The sequence below is a fragment of the Gopherus evgoodei genome, chromosome 8 (genome assembly GCF_007399415.2).
Source record: "Gopherus evgoodei ecotype Sinaloan lineage chromosome 8, rGopEvg1_v1.p, whole genome shotgun sequence".
Classification (NCBI taxonomy): Eukaryota; Metazoa; Chordata; order Testudines; family Testudinidae; genus Gopherus; species Gopherus evgoodei.
Window position 1 is genome coordinate 42039456 of NC_044329.1, and position 13711 is coordinate 42053166.

At 52.0% G+C, this 13711-nt stretch overlaps 2 non-coding genes across 2 annotated transcripts; one reads left to right on the forward strand and one right to left on the reverse strand.

Moving 5' to 3' along the window:
* The first annotated feature begins 10677 nt into the window (after positions 1-10677).
* Positions 10678-10750, forward strand: TRNAV-AAC. The gene has a single exon. It is a non-coding gene; the product is annotated as a tRNA-Val (tRNA).
* A 2682-nt stretch (positions 10751-13432) lies between these two features.
* TRNAR-CCU lies at positions 13433-13506 on the reverse strand. Its single transcript has one exon. It is a non-coding gene; the product is annotated as a tRNA-Arg (tRNA).
* Positions 13507-13711: the final 205 nt, after the last annotated feature.

Consider the following 13711-nt stretch of genomic DNA (forward strand, 5'->3'; position numbering starts at 1 on the left):
TTATGTCCAGTCTGGAGGGGACGGGGGGGTTGGGGTTTCATGAGGGGCACAGATACGAACCTTCAGGCTGTAGGAGTCCCAGGGGGGCTGTGGGGGTACAGATACCTACATCTAGTCTGGAGGGGTCCTGGGGGGTATAGGGAGTTTGTGGGGGGCACAGATACCTAGGTGCAGGCTGTCGGTGTCCTGAGGAGATTAGGCTGTTCACTGGGGGCTCAGATACATCCAGGCTGGATGTGTCCCGAGGAGCTTAGGGGGTTTGTGGGGTGCTCAGACACCTGTGTCCAGGCTGTAGGGATCCCTGGGGGGTTAGAGGTTCGTGGGGGTCACAGATAGGGACTTCCAGGCTGAAGGGGTCGCTGGGACGTTTAGGGGGTTTGTGGGAGCACAGATACCTACGTCCAGGCTAAAGGGGTAATGGGGGTGCTTAGGGGATCGGGGCGGACACAGATACCTACGTCCAGGGTCTAGGGGTCCCGAGGGAATTGGGGGTTGAGGCGGGAACAGATGCCTGCGTCCTAGCTGAAGGGGTCCTGGGTGGTTTAGGAGGTTCGTTGGAGTCACAGATACCTAAGTCCAGGCTGTAGGGGTTCCTGGGGCATTCGGGGATTTCTGGGGGTCACAGATACCTACGTGCAGACTGGAAGGGTTCCAGAGGGCTTAGGAGATTTATGGGGGGACAGATACCAACATCCTGGCTGTAGGGGTTCCCGTGGGGATTAGGTGGTTTATGGGGGGCACAGATACCAATGTCCTGGCTGTAGATGTTCCTTCACGGTGTCCCCAGGGCTGGAAGAGCTCCCACTCCCTTCTATTACCTGGGGGCTGCAGCAGGGGCACAGAGCTTCTCTGGTCTCACTCCTTTACCCCTGCCCCGCTGTGGCCCTGACACCAGAGAAGCTCTGTGCCCCTGCTGCAGCCTCTGGGCCGTATCAGGGAGTGGGAGCTCCTCCAGCCCTGGGGCCACCGTGAGGGAGACTTTTCCAGGGGGACCCAATTTGGCCAGGGGCCCCCGGGACTCTGACAGCCTGGATGTAGGGTTATGTGCGACCACAGCCCCTCTATGTACCCCAGAAACATCTACAGCCAGGACATTGGTATCTGTGCCCCCCGAACCCGAAAAGCCCCCCAGGGACCTTTACAGCCAGTATGTTGGTATTTGTGCTCCACATAAATCTCCTAAGCGCTCCAGGACCCCTCCAGTCTGCATGTAGGTATCTGTGACCCCCATAATTCTCCTAAGCCCTCTGGGACCCCTCTAGTCTACACGCAGGTATCTGTGACCCCCAGAAATCCCTGAATGCCCCAGGAACCCCTAGAGCCTGGACTTAGGTATCTGTGACTCCAACGAACCTCCTAAACCACCCAAGACACCTCCAGCTATGACGTAGGTATCTGTTTCCCCCTCAACCCCCAATCCCCTCGGGACCCCTAGACCCTGGACGTAGGTATCTGTGTCAGCCCCGATCCCTTAAGCACTCCCATTACCCCTTTAGGCTGGACTTAAGTATCTGTGCTCCCACAACCACCCTAAACGTCCCAGTGACCCCTTCAGCCTGGACGTAACTACCTAGAATTTCAACTCTTAAGAGAATCAAAAATCAACACTGCTAGGGGAAGTAGATATTTGTGTCCCCCATGAAGCCCCTAATACCCACCGGAATGCCTCCAGCCTAGACGTAGCTATCTGTGCCCCCCATGACCCCTAAGCCCCCCATGGATCACTAAAGCGTCTACGTAGGTGTGATGCTCTCTGCATTACCCTGAGTGGCCACACGGTGTCACTGTTGTTCCATGCAGGAAATGCTCTGTGCATTACCCTGCGTGGCCACATGGTATCACTGTTGCACCATGAGAGAAATGCTCTGTGTACTACCCTGCGTGGCCTCACGGTGTCACTGTTGCTCCATAAAGGAAATGATCTGTGCATTACCCTGCATGGCCACACGGTGTCACTGTTGCACCATGGGTCAGATCAGTCGGTGAGGTGAGTTAATTAACTCTTTCTGGCCCTGTCACCTTTCAATGAGATATTAGATTATACTTATAATGTCACAGTTGCGGTGAGTGGACTGCTGCAGCTCCCCGTAGACTCTGCCTGTGTCTCTCACCGAGCTGGAGTACAGCAGTCGAGGGGAGAGCACTCGATGTGTTGCATCTACACTAGACGCGATATATCGACCCCCGCTGGATCGATCGCTGCCCACCGATTCGGCAGGTGGTATAGACATACCCCGAGTATCTGGTGATCGGAGCTGGACCCCGGAGGGGGACACATTGAAGGAACTCAGGAGCTAAGGTGCCTCTATTGTCAACTGTCAGGGCTGCTGTGGCTCAGAGGAGGGTGCTTGACTGCCTGGCAGGCTTAGGCGCCACAAGCCTGGGAGGCAGGAGAAGTGAAGCGGCCACGGTGTGCTCAGGGTGCTCGTGCTTGGAGCAGGGGTGAGCTGGGGCGAGGGGGGGTGCCGCAGGGCAGAGCGGGGGAGTTGCCACAAGAGGGGAGCCTCAGGGTGGAGGGGAGGAGCTGCCACAGGTGGGGCACCTCAGGGTGGGGGCACAGGGGGGGAGAGTGCAAGGTGGAAGTTTCGCCTAGGGAGTGAAACATCCTTGCACTGGCCCTGCCCCATGCCCTGCCTGCAGCCAGCCCTGCACCCCCTGCCCTGCCCTGCCCGCAGCCATCCTCTGTCTCCAGACAGCCCTGCACCTTCTGCCCTGCCCACACCAGCCACATCCTCCCTGCCCTACTTGCAGCCAGCCCTGCAGCAAAGCCCCTGACAAACCCCCAGCCCTGTCTCCAGCCATCTCCTGCCACACCCCCCTGTGGCCCTGCCCAAAGCCAACCAGCCCCCCCACACACCCAGCCTGCACCAGCCCTGCACCCCCTGTCTGCAGCCAGCCCTGCATCCCCTGCCCTGTCTCCAGCCAACCCAATGCACCCCCCTGCCTGAAGCCAGCCAACCCCGCACCCCTTACCCTGCCTGCAGCCAGACCCTACCTCCAGCCAGCCCCATGTCCACCGGTGCCCTGCAGTACCCAGGGCAGTAACCCTGCACTTCTGCTTCAATGAGGGGGGCAGGGAGAAGCTGGGACCCACACATGTGCACACCCTAGGGTGACCAGACAGCAAGTGTGAAAAATTGGGACAGGGGGTGGGAGGTAATAGGATCCTAGATAAGAAAAAGACCCCAAAATTCGGACTGTCCCTATAAAATAAGGACATCTGGTCACCCTAGCACACCCCCAGGACTCCTGAGTTCCATTGCTGCGGTTCCTATTGGTTCCACTGCTGTTTTCTAGTAAAATCACTACAAGGGAAGGAGAAAACTCGAAAGAGGTTCCTCCTGGTGCTCACATCTGTGAACCCGAATACTTTATCAGTCCTCAAGGAGAGACCTGGAGAAGGAGACTTGCTGACGCAAAGCCAAAGGGGTCTCTGAGGTTTCCCTGGCCCCTCGTCCCTGTCCTGCCTGGCTGATGTCAGCATCTCTCTGTGAGGTCACCACCTCCCCACCACCTTTGACCAATAGTCTGAGGTCCTGCAAAAGGCCTTTGTGATGTCACTGCCACACCCCTCCCTTGCTGTGCTGTGCTAAAGTCCTACCCCAGGCCAGGCATTTTGGAAGTTTGAGCTACTCACTGTGGATCACCCCACTCAAGGAGTGTTCGTTCTAGGCAGCAAGCCATCTAGATAATAAAACATCAGATGCTGCTCCCAATGCTACGCTCCGTTTTTCAGAAATTAGTCGACTTTATGGCCAGAAGAGACCATTAGAGCATCTAATCATATAATCATAGAATATTAGGGTTGGAAGGGACCTCAGGAAGTCATCTAGGGCAATCCACTGCTCAAAGCAGGACCAATCCCCAACTAAATCATCCCAGCCAGGGCTTTGTCAAGCCTGACCTTAAAAAACTCTAAGGAAGGAGATTCCACCACCTCCCTGGCCATCCCATTCCAGTGCTTCACCACCCTCCTAGTGAAAATTTTTTTCCTAATATCCAGCCTAAACCTCCCCCACTGCAACTTGAGACCCTTACTCCTTGTTCTCTCATCTGCTACCACTGAGAACAGTCTAGGTCCATCCTCTTTGGAACCCCCTTTCAGGTACTTAAAAGCAGCTATCAAATCCCCCCTCAGTCTTCTCTTCTGCAGACTAAACAAGCCCAGTTCCCTTAGCCTTTCCTCATTAGTCATGCGCTTCAGACCCCTGATCATTTTTGTTGCCCTCTGCTGGACTGTTTCCAATTTTTCCACATCCTTCTTGTAGTGTCGGGCCCCAAACTGGACACAGTACACCAGATGAGGCTTCACCAATGCCGAATAGAGAGGAAGGATCACATCCCTCGATCTGCTGGCAATGCCCCTACTTATACAGCCCAGAATGCCGTTAGCCTTCTTGGCAACAAGGGCACACTGTTGACTCATAGCCAGCTTCTCGTCTAGTGTAACCCCTAGGTCCTTTTCTGCAGAACTGCTTCCTAGCCATTTGGTCCCTAGTCTGTAACAGTGAATGGGATTCTTCCGTCCTAAGTGCAGGACTCAGCACTTGTCCTTGTTGAACCTCATCAGGTTTCTTTTGGCCCAGTTCTCTAATTTGTCTAGGTCCCTCTGTATCCTATCCCTACCCTCCAGCATATCTACCACTCCTCCCAGTTTAGTGTCATCTGCAAACTTGCTGAGGGTGCAATCCACACCATCCTCCAGATCATCAATGAAGATATTGAACAAAACCAGCCCCAGGACCGACCCTTGGGGCACTGCGCTTGAAACCGGCTGCCAACTAGACATGGAGCCGTTGATCACTACCCATTGAGCCTGACGATCTAGCCAGCTTTCTATCCACCTTACAGTCCATTCATCCAGCCCACACTTCTTTAACTTGCTGGCAAGACTACTATGGGAGACCGTATCAAAAGCTTTGCTAAAGTCAAGGAATAACACATGCACTGCTTTCCCCTCATCCACAGAGCCAGTTATCTCCTCATAGAAGGTAATTAGGTTAGTCAGGCATGACTTGCCCTTGGTGAATCCATGCTGACTGTTCCTGATCACTTTCCTCTCCTCTAAGTGCTTCAGAATTGATTCCTTGAGGACCTGCTCCATGATTTTTCCAGGGACTGAGGTGAGACTGACTGGTCTGTAGTTCCCTGGATCCTCCTTCTTCCCTTTTTATAGATGGGCACTACAGTAGCCTTTTTCCAGTCATCCGGGACCACCCCTGATCACCATGAGTTTTCAAAGATAATGGCCAATGGCTCTGCAATCACATCCGCCAACTCCTTTAGCACCCTCGGATGCAGCGCATCCGGCCCCATGGACATGTGCTCGTCTCCAGTTTTTCTAAATAGTCCCGAACCACTTCTTTCTCCACAGAGGGCTGGTCACCTTCTCCCCATGCTGTGCTGCCCAGTGCAGCAGTCTGGGAGCTGACCTTGTTTGTGAAGACAGAGGCAAAAAAAGCATTGAGTACATTAGCTTTTTCCACATCCTCTGTCCACTAAGTTACCTCCCTCATTCAGTAAGGGGCCCACACTTTCCTTGACTTTCTTCATGTTACTAACATACCTGAAGAAAGCCTTCTTGTTACTCTTAACATCTCTTGCTAGCTGCAACTCCGAGTGTGATTTGGCCTTCCTGATTTCACTCCTGGATGCCTGAGCAATATTTTTATACTCCTCCCTGGTCATTTGTCCAATCTTCCACTTCTTGGAAGCTTCTTTTTTGCGTTTAAGATCAGCAAGGATTTCACTGTTAAGCCAAGCTGGTCGCCTGCCATATATACTATTCTTTCTACACATTGGGATGGTTTTTTCCTGCAACCTCAGTAAGGATTCTTTAATCCTTTAGAGGATTGGAACTGATTTCAGTGGAGTCACATGTTTGCTAGGTTTTTATGCATTTGCACAGGAAAATATTGAGTGTTTCCATTCATTTCAGGGATCCCTATTCAGTGGAACTCCTCAACATAATGGAAATGAAATTATTTTTGTTGAAGGAAGAAGTTTATAAGGTGGCAAAGGGACTTGAACCAAGACCCCTTTGATTTTCAGTCAAATACTCTACTACTGAGTTACACCCCCATGGCTGCTGTGGAGGTAAGTCAGTGATCTTAAAGATTTTGAAGGACAGGCCCTGCCTCAGAGATCTCCTGTACTCTTCCCAGACCACAGTGCTTTTAAAAATGGGGTTTGATTAAACTTATAGATATATGGAGACACCACAGCTTGCACACCCACCCACATAGCTTCCCCCAGTGACATAGCTACCACCTCTCGGGGAGATGGATTAACTACACGGACGGGACAGCTCTCTCCCCTCTGCTTAGAGCATCTTCATTCTTTATGAATAGGTAGGAAAGAACCTCCTGAATGGACAGTAACCAATTTATCAAATATTGCTGGGTCTGCATTCAATATGGGTAACTGGTCGTATTGGGCTGGATTAGTAGGAGCATTTCCAACAGATCGAGAGAAGTGATTATTCCCCTCTATTCAGCACTGGTGAGGCCACATCTGGAGCATTGTGTCCAGTTTTTGCCCTCCCACTACAGAAACAAATTGGAGAGAGTCATGGGGAGGGCAACAAAAATGATTAGGGGGCAGGGGACTTATGAGGAGAGGCTGAGGGCATGGTCACCCAGAGGGGGGGGCAAGTGGGGCAATTTACCCCAGGCCCTGCAGGGATCCCATGAGAATATAGTATTCTATAGTATTGCACCTTTTATTATGGAAGGGGCACCCAAAATTGTTTTGCCTCAGGCCCCCTGAATCCTCTGGGCAGTTCTGTCCACTCCACCCCCTTGACTCATTCTCCTCCCTCTGAAGCCTTACCTGTGCTCTGCTCTCACTCCCATTTGGCCACTGCTCTTTCTCTTTGGCTGAGGCCTGCTGGTCCACCTTTTGCTTGCTCCTCTCCTCCCAGAAGGCCTCCTTGTGTCTCTCCACTCCCGCCCCCAAGGTCTTCCTGCTGCCCCCACCTCTCTGCCCTTCCCCTGAGACTCACCCTGCCCAGCACTCACACCTCTCTGCCTCTCCTGAGACCCACCTTGCCCAGCACTCACACCTCTCTATCCCCTCCCCTGACCTGCCCTGTCCACCACCCACACCTCTTTGCCCCACCTATAAGACCGGCCCTGCCCACCACTTGCACCTCTCTGCCCCTCACCTGAGACCCGCCCTGTCCACCTCTTTCCTTGGTCATCTCTTGTTATTCCTTGAAACATCAAGGATGGAATAAAAAGCTGAGTTTACTCCAGGGTGAGGAAGGAAAGGAACCACCAACCCCCTGGCAAAGCTCAGTGCCCCAGAGAAAACCTGCCCCCTGCTATTGCAATCCCTGATGTGCTGGAGATAGGATGGTAAAGGAACTGTCTGAATGATCAAGGCAGGAAATGGGCAACAATCTACAGCAACGTCATTGACCACAAACACACTCTCCTCATGCTCCAGCCAGAAGGGAAATGAGCAGGAATTCTTGCAGTTCAGCCAGGGACACACTTACACAATGGCACAGCAGTGTGTGTGTTGTGGAAGCTGGTCTGAGGGAACAATTAGAATTGATCACTCAGTGAGAACAGAACTGGAGTGTAGTGAGAGACACATCTCAAGCAAGTAGTTGTGGCAGTGTGGTTAAGGTGATGGGCTAGAAATCCATTGGGGTCTCCCTGAACAGGTTCAAATCCTGTCAACTACGGAGGAAGTTGTGGTTCTTCAGTTTCAAAAGAGCTGGGTCTTGTCTCACTCTCAAGCTATATCTACACTATTGGGTAATGTGGCTTTAAAGTGTTTCAATTAAACAGCTCTTGCATGTCGACACTATGCCCCTTGTGTCACCAGAGCACATCCAGGCTAGACTCTTGGATGGCCACAGAGAGCAGTGCATTGTAGAGAGAGCAGTGCATTGTGGGTAGCTGTGCAACTGGCTGTGGGTGCTTTGGGAAGGGTTTGAAATGCCTCACAGGCTGGTACAGCATCACATGATGCAGGTTTCTCTATCCCATTGTTCCATGGGAATCCTACTAGATTGCCAGCTGCTTTTCAACTGCAATGTACCTGGTGGGGTAGAGAGTGTGTTTGTGTGTGTGGGGAGAGGGATTGTGTGGGCACACTGTCTCTAAGTTCAGACAGCTGCTGCAAGCAACCAGTCCTGAGGCAGGGGGAAGGGGACAGCCCCAACATCAGCCACTGTTTCCCTCACTGGCTCAGCTCAGCACAGCAGCCTCTGTGACACACACACACTGCTGCCTGCTTAGCTCTGTGTCAGGGGTGCTGGAACAGGGGGTTAGAGGGCCATGGCCCCACCACTCTTTACTGGCTGTTAGGACAAATGATGGAGTGGGGGGAAGGGTGGAGTCTTGGGGGGAAGAGGCGTTCTGTGGGTGTGGCCTCGAGGGAGGGGTGGTGTGAATGTGGGTCCCTGGGGAAGGGGTGTCATGGGAGCACCACAGTTCAGACAACAGTGCCCCCCCACACACTGTAAGGAAGCTCCCGTCGCCACTGCTCTGTGTTCGTGGCGCGGGAGAGAGCAGCGTTCCACGGCAGTGATTTGCTCCCCAGGGCTCCGGCAGGGGGGCTCAGGCAGCGATTTAAAGGGCCCGGGGCTCTGGCCTCTGCAGGGAGCCCTGGGTCCTTTAAATCACCAGCTTGGGGAAGCTGGGCCGGGCTAGCACAGCGTACCCGCTCTTGCCGGTACCCCATACCGGACCGGACCGGCTTACTTTCACCTCTGGAAGGTCCTCACCTGGATCAATAACTGGTTAAAAGCTAGGAAACAAAGGGTAGGACTAAATGGTCAGTTTTCAGGATGCAAACAGGTAACTAGTGGTGTCTGTACTGGGACTATTCAACATATTGATAAACGATCTGCTAAACAGCGAGGTGACAAATTTTGCAGATGATCCCAAACTACAGAGGATAGTTAAGGGCGAAGCAGCCTGTGAGGAGCTAAAAAGAGATTTCACAAAACTGGGTGAAAGGGCAACAAAATGGCAGATGAAATTCAATGTTGATAAATGCAAAGTGATGCACATTGGCAAACATAATCCCAACTCTACATATAAAAAGATGGGATGTAAAATAGCTATTGCAACTCAAGTGAGAGATCTTGGAGTCACTGTGGATAGTTCTCTGCAAACATCCACTCAATGTGCAGCGGCCGGCAAAAAGCAGGGAAGGTGTCCCTAGTCTCTGTTTGCTGGGAGCGGGTGACAGGGGATAGATCACTTGATGATTACCTGTTCTGTTCATTCCCTCTGGGGCACCTGGCTTTGGCCGCTATGGGAAGACAGGACACTGGGCAAAATGGACCCAGTCTGACCCAGTCTGGCTGCTCTTAAGTCCCTATGCTCCTTTCATACAGATGCCTGGGATTCTGCCTCACAATGTGTCCCTGAGGTCTCAGCCAAAATGCCCAGACTGGCAAACACTCTGGGCTCCTGAAGCCTCTGCCTCCCACCTAGTGCCTATGGCTCATGCCTGACCCTTGCTGCTGCTCCTTGCTGTAGAAGGTGAAAGGAGCAGAGGCAGCACAGGAGCCTTCTGGGGACGCAGATCTGAGGCTTTGGGAGAGACACATTGTCTGAGACATCGGAGCGCTGTAAACCATGCAGCCACCCCCTCAATCAGGGCCTGTTCCAGCCCTGAGTCTGGGCTACCACGATCCCTCCCGCAGAGCAGGGTGCCCACAGATTACAGCCTGAAAATAGCCATGTGACACTAATTCCTGTTCTCCCTGGCAGGGTCTGACCTAGACCAAGTGGCACCCCAGGCAAGACGTGTCTTCGGTGCCCCCCCATATGTTAAAATTTTAAGTATCTTATTTTTCATTGCATTTGTAGCTCAGTACATGATTTTGATGTACAATTTCGATGCATGATTTTCTCTGTCATATAAGATGCTAAATTTGCAGGCTAGGTTCTGTAAACCTGTATTTATTCATGCCATATATAAGCAAATAAAACAAATGCATTTTCTATAAGCATATAGAAACTTTTTAATTTTAACCGTAACTGAAACGTACTAACATCTAGAAATGGAACTGTCACCAGCACAGGGCTGGCCAGGATTAAATAGTGTTACAGTAGGAGACAGCGTTAGGATGTTAACCCCAGGCCTTTAGTTGAAAGGTGGCTTCTCTCACCTTTCCCCCATGAACTGAAGCGCAGCATTAAAGAGATCCAAAGATTGGCCAATGGCATTTTCAAGTGCTAAAATAGCAAGCGATGTCGCTCTCTCATTGGCCATCAGTGACTGAAGATGTGGTTTAATGAGCCAAAAAGAAACCTAGCAGCTGCTGAAGTAGTTCAGTTGGGAGCGTGCTAGACTAGCAGGCTATTCTATCCAGCTTTGTGCACAGGTGGGATGTTTTCTGAAAGGTGCAGCAGTTCCTTTAACTGCCACGAGTCCCTCATTTCAGGCTATGCAGCAGGAAAAGACAGCATGGGCTTCTGCACCGAGTTGGCCCACCTGACCTTTCATTCTTCTCTTGCTCTTTGTCAGCAAGGAGAAGAAGAAGAAGCTCTCCCTCAAGCTGGAGTCACACGGGCCAGGTAAGGACGACTTCCTGAGTGCCGGCTCCAGTCCTCTGCTCTGCCAGCTGACCTATTGAAGGGCTGCCACCACTTTCTCTAGGTTTGTCCATCGGTCTGTGGCAGGGTGAGCAACAGCCAAGCAGATGGAGTTTCTGTAGTGTAGTGGTTATCACATTTGCCTAACACGCAAAAGGTCCCTGATTCAAAGCCAGGCAGAAACATGCTGGTTTCCTTTTCCCAGATCCCCTTGCTGTTCAGGAAGGCGCTCCTCTTGCCACTGGCCTGTCCCTGGGATAACTCCAACCCCTGCATGACAGAAGGTGCTGACAGCAGTGGAGAAAGCACCTTGGTGTCAGGCTGGAGAACCTAGAGGAGTTAGGCATGTTACCTTTCAGAGACTTGTGGCTTGGCCTCCTCTGCCCTTGGAGATTGGCAGGTGGACGCCGGCTCTTCCTGCTGGCCTTCTTTGCGTGACTTCCAAAAGGAGGAAGTGAGGCAGGAATGGGGCAAAAGAGGAAAGTCAAGCTGAGAAAGGCAGGGCAGAAACTAAGCACATCATTGTGGCTAAGTGGGGTTAGTAGAGCACCACCATTCATTCTGCAAAGCCTGGGGAGGTGTGGTTGGCTGCTGGGAGGCAGAATCCTGTGCCTGCCTCTTGGCTTCCCAGGGATGGCTACTTGCAGCCCAGGAGAAGAAGGGGGGTTCTGGGTCAAAGGAAAACAAGCAAAGCTGAGTCCAAGTGGAGAATGGCTGCTCCTTTATGGCCAACCTGGGGGCATGACTGATGGTTTTAGAGGTGGAGGCTGGGCTGGCTGTGAGCAACTGGGATCCAGGAAACCCCCACCTGCCCTTCTGAGGGCCAAACCATGGAGGTGCGGTTGGCTGCTGGGAGATAGACCCCTGTGGCTGGCTGTTGGCATCCCAGGGATGGCTCCTTGCAGCCCAGGAGAAGCGGGGTTCTGGGGGGAAGGAAAATAAGCAATGACGAGGCTGAGTAGGCTCCTTTCTGGCCAAGATGGTGGGCTGTGGTGGGTCTGGGTGTTGCCTGTAAGCCATAAGTGGACTTGGTGCAGTGAAAACTGCTGCTCCATTCTGGCTGACCTGGGGGCGCCATGGACGACTTGGGAGTGGGGGCAGGGCCCTGGCTGTGAGCAAATGGGATCCAGGAAGCCCATCCTGCCCCTCCAGGGGCCGAGTCTTCTTCTTCTCTCCTGCCATGGGGACCCTGGCCTCAAGCCTGCCCAGCATGTGCTGTAGCTCGAGCATTAAGCCTTCCTGTGTGGCCTGTGCTGGAGCTGACCCTGGACCCCTGTGGGGCATTGTTGGGGGAAATCCCGACTGCCGGTCACTTTGGGAGCTGTGCTGCCCGAGGTAAGCACCCCCCCTCCGACCACCTCCTGCACCCTTACCCCTGCCCCAGCACAGAGGCTCTCTGTGTCTTGAACAAGCACTGTCAAGGATTGGCCAAGAACTTCTGCTCTGTTTATGTGAAAGAGACACAAAAAAGGGAGCCCAGCGGACAAGTTTAATTCACAAGCACAAACTGGCCGGCCAAGCCAGGATCTCTCAGTTACTCAGAAGGCTCTTCAGCCAGCTCTTCCCAAAGACCAGTCTCTGGAGGCTTTTGTGACATGATGTACCTCAAAATAGCCCCCTGTAGCTCACATATTCATCATTCATATATGACTGTGATATGTCATACAAACAATTCCATGTCAGTTATCACATGAAAAGTCATGATCTGCTGAAATCGGTTACTCTGTCCAAATATGTATAGCATGAGGGTGTATGAAGTTATGCATTTTGCTGTATGGTTGTTACTGAAATATGCTATAATTTTGCTAGTGACCCCTGCCAAGGAGGGAGTTCAACAACCATGAATCAGCAGAGGAATTGTAATTAAGGGATTTCCAATTCAATGACAGATGCCCAAACACAACACTGTGGGGACTGCTCAAGTCTATGAGTCAGTTGCACAAGACCACACCAGGAGGATTCCCCAACCTAGTGACTCAGCAGAGCCCACCCGGACACGTCTGGGCAAGTGTCTTCTAGACACTTGAACTAAGGATATAAAATAGGAGACTGTGGCATCATGTTTTTGCCTTTCTCCTCCCCCACCTAAGTTGGAAGCAGCAGGAATCCTGAGAAAATGAAGGGGGGAATTCTATGTATTAAGGAGGGTAACATCCAGTGGGGTGAGAAAAATGCTTGACCTAACTACTGCCTAGTGTAATAAGGTGTAAAGTTTAGATTTTGCTGTGGTCATACAGTGCTTAGTGCTCTGCGTTGTGGCCCCAAGAGCCATGGATGCAAGTTGAGTTACGATGACCTTTTCCTTGTCTCCACATTTCTTAGGTGCCTCCTTCCAACACTGGTCAGAAAAAACGACCGGTTTCTTTTGGAAGTATTTGCATTGCAAGGCAGAGGCAGTCTTCTCTGTTTCCTCAGAAGATTGACCAAAAGATGGGAAGAGCAGACACATTTGGCAAGGCACCACTGGGTGCTGCATCTCTAACCTCCACTTTACCTGGCAGGTGAGTCAGCCAGCTTAGCCACGATGCCACTCTCTGGGACTTTTCTCCCAACTGCTCCATTTTTTATCAGTGACTATCTAAAGGAAGGTGACATGACATCTGCGTGTGGACATCCCCAGTGAATCACAAGGACGTGTGGCGCAGGCTCTAACGTTGCAGCTATTGCAGTCAAAGCAACCACCATGCTAATGCCAGTCACAGCAGCCTTTTCATCAACTCCAGGCTTGTGATTTGATTCTTTCCAATGCTTCTCTACAAAGAAGCCTTTTCCTTAGCAAGCAATGACTTGGCTACCAAGGGAGGTCTCTTCTGTTTCCTAGGAAGACACAGGAAAATGTGAGCAGAGGAGACAAAAGCCATACACGAAGGCAACACTGGGAGTTGAACCCAGGATCTCCTGTTTAGGAGACAGGTGCTTTAGCCAGCTAAGCCATGGTGCCTGCCTCAAGAAAGTGTTTGCAACTGTTCCATTTGATGGCCCAGGACAACACCTGCAAATTCTAAAGTACAGACATTCCACATTTCCCTCAAGACCTGCAGACCTTGAGGTGTCTGGCTCTCCGTGCACAGAAAGCCACAGCTGAGATGACAGAGGGCTTCTAACATGTGCTTCTCCCGCCAGCCACTGTGATCATATAGCGGTTA